The sequence below is a fragment of the Lipotes vexillifer genome, unplaced genomic scaffold (genome assembly GCF_000442215.2).
Source record: "Lipotes vexillifer unplaced genomic scaffold, Lipotes_vexillifer_v1.1 scaffold921, whole genome shotgun sequence".
Taxonomy (NCBI): domain Eukaryota; kingdom Metazoa; phylum Chordata; class Mammalia; order Artiodactyla; family Lipotidae; genus Lipotes; species Lipotes vexillifer.
Genome location: NW_006787800.1, coordinates 417,032 through 423,702, shown reverse-complemented (window position 1 = coordinate 423,702; position 6,671 = coordinate 417,032). Strand labels below are relative to the sequence as shown.

The following is a 6,671-nucleotide window of genomic DNA, read 5'->3' as shown; positions in this document are numbered from 1 at the left end:
ATAACATGATCTGGAAGGAAAAGGGACATTCCCATACAGGGAAGCATCATACGTAAAGCCATCAAGGCTGAAAACTTGGTACATATGGGGAGCACAGCAAGAAGTCATTTGGATTGTAGCCTTTAAATACAAAGATTTCTAAACACGTTTGGAAAATTATGTTGGTATATAGTATAGATTATTAGGAGCCAGGTTTGGACTTTATAGTCAAAGAAGAAGTACTGCAGTTGAGGAAAATTGTTCAACAGTAGTATGTAAAGTGGCTTGCGTATAGAAAAGACTGTTGGTAGGGTGACCAAATAGGGGCGAATCTTAATCTGAGATCCAAGAGAGTGTAAACTATGGCTTTAGCAGGAAGAAAAATGGGGGAAAAGGAAATAGAGGTAAACTCAATGACAGCATGTGTAGGATTAGTCAAAGGGGAAGATTCAAAAATGTCTGAGAGTTTAAGACTTGGAAATGGATGATTAGCAAGAGCACTTAAGGAGAGCTATGTGGAAGGGAGCATGAAGTGTTGATTTTAGACATGCTGGGTTTTGGGCACCAGGCATCCATGTAGAGATACTCAAAGGGGATAAGTTTTCAAGTCCTGGAACAAAGGACAAAGGTTAAAAATGAAGACGTGAATCTTATAGCCTTCTGTACACAACAAGAGTTGAACTATTAAGGATGAAAATGATTTTCACTGGAGAACTGTGGAGAAAAGAAGACTGGAGACACTCCATAAGAGGCAACCACAGGTGGGAAACATAGAGGAAGAGACGCTAAGAGACACAGAAAGTAGAATAAGACAAATAGAGAGTCACTATTGCCAGAGAGTTTCAGGACTAATACCTGATCAGCAATATAAAACTAGCAGACAGTTGTTGAGGAAGAGGGAAATTGAAAATATAGCCAATGACTTTGTAAGTAACAATCACCTGATTTCCTTCCATGTGGTAAGCAGGAAGCCTAGACCACTGGGCAGTGTGTGAACCAGAATGGGCAATTCAAAACCAAATTCGGCAGATCAATGTATTGAGTTTTCCAGACTGGGTTTGCAATCTGATGGAGGGAAAGACAGAATTCAGATACAAAGTGAAAGAGAACTGAAACCAGGGACGTCAGATGAATACAAGAGTGTTCAACCAGAATCAGATTAGCTTAGAATCAAAGGTCAGTTTTAAAGGGAGTTTGTAATCATGAGCTTGGGAGTCCTTAAAGGACAAAGTCCTGATCTGGATGGAGGTGAATCATCCTATTATGGACAGGGGGTACCACCATTTTTATCACATATTTTTGGACTTGTGATCTCAGCTTCAGCCAAAAATTTGTGCACAGCTAGGTTCATGGCCTGAAAACTGCGAGAAGCAGCAGAGTGGTCCAACAGAAGGTTATATGAATGAAAATTTCAACACCTGAAAAACATCATAAAATGTGTCCACTTTAGACATCATCAAGAGCGTTGGGAGAACCATTGGTCAGACAGAAGACCATTTGCAAGACTGAGGAGGCTTCTGGGAGAGAACTCATCCCAGGTAAAGAAGCAGTTTATTACAAGCAGACCCTGAAGAATTTTAGTGGCCAGAGGAAATAGTTATTCAAGGCACAGAATTATAACTGTAAGAGCTAGTTCACTAAAACCTCTTAAAATAGTTAAGCTCAGTAAGTACTTTAACAGAGAATCCCCAAAGTCAAGGTAGGCATTTCTTCCCAGCTCCTAGATATATAACAAGGGAGTTGGTGCCCTGTGAAGGTGACAGTGGGCAGGAGAGACTTTGGATCCCTGTGGGCCAGTGTCAGTAACCACAGGTACTCTATTAGCAGCAGGACCTCAGTGGAAGTGGGCTTATTTGTGAATACATGTGAAATACCTCCTAAAAACTGCCCTTCTGTCTCCCTCAAAATTAAATTCATGTGTGCACATACACACACATACACACAGGTGAACTCACATGTGTTTATATGGACACTTCCCAAACAGGTCCTGCTTCATGTAGTAGAATCAATGCATGAGTGAAATTTGAGTTATTTCCATTAATGTGCTCTGTTTTGCCCTATAGGTTAGTAAGGCCCAAAGAAATTAGGATAATTGAATCAATGTTCCCAGATTTCTCAGCAATTCCTGCTATACAGTGGAATAGAATTGGCTTTTTTTTTTTAAACATCTTTATTAGAGTATAATTGCTTTACAGTGGTGTGTCAGTTTCTACTTTATAACAGTGAATCAGTTATACATATACATATGTCCCCATATCTCTTCCCTCTTGCAGCTCAGTGCTTCGTGACCACCTAGAGGGGTGGGATAGGGAGGGTGGGAGGGAGGGAGATGCTAGAATTGGCTTTTAAAGTCAATGGGCTGTAGCTGCAGCTGCTGTTAAGTGTTCGCTGGTAGCACTAGTGTCAGATGACGCTCTTGAAAATGAGTTTTATGGTCAAATATGTTTGAGAAACTCTGAATTAAAGAAACTGAACTATATCTATTTTTTAAAGGCTTTCTTTGGGCTTTCAGATGCTAATTGTCAATTGACTCTAAAAGAGGGTACATTTTGCAGAGTCCCCAAACTTTGACAATGAATCCTTTCTTCACATAACTTTCCATGGAACGAGTTTTCCATAGAATAGATTGAGAAATATTCCTCTAATTAGATGGGAATTACTTTTAGAAAATACTATCTGCTGTTCTCTAACTCCACCTCCCACCTGGAAAAAATTTTAATCAGAGTGAAAGAAATAGAAAAGGGTAGAAAGATAGAAAATTTCACAAAACAGGATGGTTAAACACTGGAATCTACAAAGGAATATTACAATTTCAGAATGCCCATGGATAAATACATTTGCTATAAATTGATGCCATGCACTCAGTATGTTTGCAAAATATTTGTTGATTGAATGTATGAATGAAATTTGTATAGTAATGTTTAAATACTGTATATAGTGTTCTTATTAGTTAAAACATATCAGTATTCCTTCTGTTGTTTCCTCTTAGAAAAAAATTAAACACTTGACTTACAGATTATAAAATCAAGACTAATAAAAGTTCAGTGGATCTTGAATTAAAATAAATTGTAATTTGAGTACAGTAATATGCATCAAGAGATACAAAGTAATGTACTTTTTTTGAGCCAGTAAAACCATCTCCAGGAATTTATACTAGAAAGAAATTTATTACAAGGAAAAATAATAAAGAACTACATGAAAAGGCATTTATTAAAGAAATATTTAAAATAAAATTAGGAACAATTTGAATCCAAACTGACATTAATTTGGAGTCTAGCTCTGTCACTTTCTACCTGTGTGATCTTAGGAAACCTTATATAACTTATAAGATCTTATATAACTTTTCAGAGCCTCAATTTTGCAATCCATAAAATGGAAATAATAATAATATTAAACTCATAAGGCTTTAGTGAGGATTAAAGATAATATAAATAAAGCATTTATCTTGGGGTTTCACACATAATAATCAATCAATAAAAGTTATTTTAACAGTGAAATGGCTAATCATATGGCATAAGACATTAGAATATTTTCTAGTTACTATGAGGGTTATATAGAAACATGGGAAAATGCAGAGTTTAGTGCTAGGTGAAACCTATGAACTCTTTTTTAACAATTCCAGGATAAATCATATGTAAAATGATTGGATTGGTATAATTACATGTAATTAGTACTATGTTTTTATCTGTTCTTTAGTATTCTATATTGAGCTTATACAAATTTTCTTTTAAAAGCTATGTAGAGTTATGATGATCTCACATAAGGATAACTTGTGCCAACATCATGACAATTTAAGATATCAGTGATTGGTGAAGCAGCAACATTTATTAAGTACTGAGCCTGTTTGACACTTGCACTGGCTAGACTTGGAGAAAACATTTAGCACAGTAGTTTCTGATTTACAAGATATTTTCACATACACTTTGTCTTTTGTTTGTTTGTTTTGACTGTGCCATGCGGTTTGTGGGATCTTAGTTCCCAGACCAGGGTTTGAACCTGGGGCACAGCAGTGAAAGCACTGAGTCCTAACCACTGGACCACCAGGGAATTCCCTGCACTATGTTTTTAATTCCTGTGCCAGCACTGTGATTACAGCAAGACAGACATTTTACGAGTGACCCATGACCCCAGGCTCACAACAGAAGTGATTTTGTTGAATATCCTGTAAACTATAAGATGGAAACAGGACCACAAATCACCTCCAGGTTTTCTGTCCAGTCCTCTTATGAGCTGCCTCTCCTACAAGAGCTTGAGAATGTTTCTGAACTTGTTCATAAAACCATTCTCCTTATCTGGGATCATGGTACTTTCCATGTAACATATATCTGCATCCAAGTTGGCTTTTGCTTTTATTATACGTAGAAGATCCATTACCATTTCTGGTTAGCCTCTCAAAATATGATCTGTAGAAAAGCAGCCCCTAAAAATGCTGTGAGAACATAGGGACCTGGTCAAAGAAGGCTGTGCATTGTTAAAACGTGAGCAAAAGCATCTTAAAAGCTCTGAGAAGCTTTACTACAACCATACTTCCTGTTAAGTTTTGCCTTGCCTTGTGATTCTCAAAAATACTTGGCCACTGAAATTTTTTTCCAGAAAACTATTAATTCATGGAATGATGATTATTCACATCTTACTTGCAAAATTACTAGAAGAGTCAAGCCTTTTCAAATGTTCCCTAGAAGTTACCCAGTAACCTGAGCAAGAAAGTCATTTAGCTGCTGATTTTTCCCAATGAGTAAGAATAGTACAGGGAGGAAATTTACCCAATGTGGTTGGAGAGTGTGTCATTTGAGGCCACAAGGCCTCCTCCATGCGGTATTAGTCTTCAGGGTTTTCCGTCCCCTTGGTGGATCTCACCCTCACTTGCTGAAGTTACCCTGCCACTGGACACCTCTTTCCAAGCCAAGCCAACCCTGAGGTCCCCAATACTGTCATACTTTCCTACCCCTTCAAAAAGTGCAATCTTTCCTCCTTTATGCCAGACCATGTTCTGCTAATCTAAGACCCTCACCCTGCATAGTGGGTTTTAGTGATAACTTTGGAAGAATTTATTCAATTCACAAAGGTCCTACTTCTGTGGAAACTGCTTTATGTTGCGCATATATATATATATATATAATGGAATATTACTCAGACATCAAAAAGAATGAAATAATGCCATTTGCAGCAGCATGGATGGACCTAGAGATTATAATACTAAGTGAAGTAAGTCAGACAAAGACAAATACCTTATGATATATGTAGATTCTAAAAGAAAAAAAAGAAGACACAAGTGAACTTATTTCTCAAACAGAGACTTACAGGCACAGAAAATAAATTTATGGTTACCAAAAGGAGAAGGGAGGTGGGAGATAAATAAATTAGGAGGTTGGAATTAACATATACACACTACTATATATAAAATAACCAACAAGGAACTACTATATAGCACAGGGAACTCTACTCAATATTCTGTAATAACATATATGGGAGAAGAGTCTGAAAAACAGTACACACATGTATATATAACTGAATCTCTGTGCCATACAGCTAACATTACACAATATTGTAAATCAACTATACCTCAGTAAAGAATTTTAAGAAACAAACAGAAACCTACCAATCTGGGCTGCTGCACACATATGGGGAATGTTCTTAGACTCTTGCTCATTATTAGTCAAGCCAAGGGTAGACACAGGACTAATGTTGAGCCAACAAGATTCAGTCTTTCCAAAATTCAGTTAAGACAAAGCTGGTCTAATTCCTTCTGGACTATTCGCCTGGAGTGAGGGGATTTAAACTCAGGAGCTGAGGCTGACATTGTGTGGCTGCCATATTCTCAAAGAAACATGGACAGAGAGAAATGGCAGAATTTCAAAAAAGAGCAGCAGAGACTGTGCAGCCCCAGTGGCGGTGGGGGGGAATTGAGAGAGAGAAGGAGAGAGAATTTTTTAAAAAGAGTTTTCTGTTTCTGATAGCTTTCCTCTGTAGTGCCCCCACCTCTGATCCTGGCTGTTCCTATTCTTGTATTGAGAGACGTCTCAATTACTTTACAATAAACTAGTCTATGCATATTTGAAAGATGCTTTTGTTACTTGCAACCAGAATATCCCTAATTAAGATAGAGCTGTAATGAATAAACAAGTCACTCCCTTTTCTTATCAGCAAAGTTTTCTTGAGGACACAGTGCCTCATCTCAGATGAGGGATTACAGTAGTTGTTGCTCCGGGCATAGTGACAGACTGGCAGGAGGACTTTTCAAATTTCAATGTGTAGACAGCTGCCTTTTCCATCTCCACATGGACCTGGCTCAGGATCATATATAATTAGAAGTAGGCATCCCCGAGCTGCAGAGGGTATGTAGGGTGAACATTCCCAAGTATGCACTCCCTGAATTCAGAGTACATATGTGAGCTGACGTGACTTCTAAATTTTTTCCAACTTTTCTCATCCTCCCCTGCACAGCTTGGTGAGCCCCTGAAATTATGACCTCATTCCAAAAAGCTGGAAGAGCCTCCTTTACAGTTTCTGTGCTGAAGTGTAGTTTGAAATCTTTTGAACATTACAACTAACTTTTTTTCACATTTAAAAAAAAAATTATTGAAGTATAGTTGATTTACAATGTTTGTTAATTTCTTCTGTACAGCAAAGTGACTCAGATATACATATATAACTGATATATATTATATCCATATAATATATATATTCTTTCT

At 37.4% G+C, this 6,671-nt stretch overlaps 1 non-coding gene across 1 annotated transcript; it reads right to left on the bottom strand.

Moving 5' to 3' along the window:
* Nucleotides 1-3,954: 3,954 nt before the first annotated feature.
* TRNAE-UUC (transfer RNA glutamic acid (anticodon UUC)) lies at nucleotides 3,955-4,026 on the bottom strand. The gene has a single exon. It is a non-coding gene; the product is annotated as a tRNA-Glu (tRNA).
* Between the last annotated feature and the right edge of the window lie 2,645 nt (nucleotides 4,027-6,671).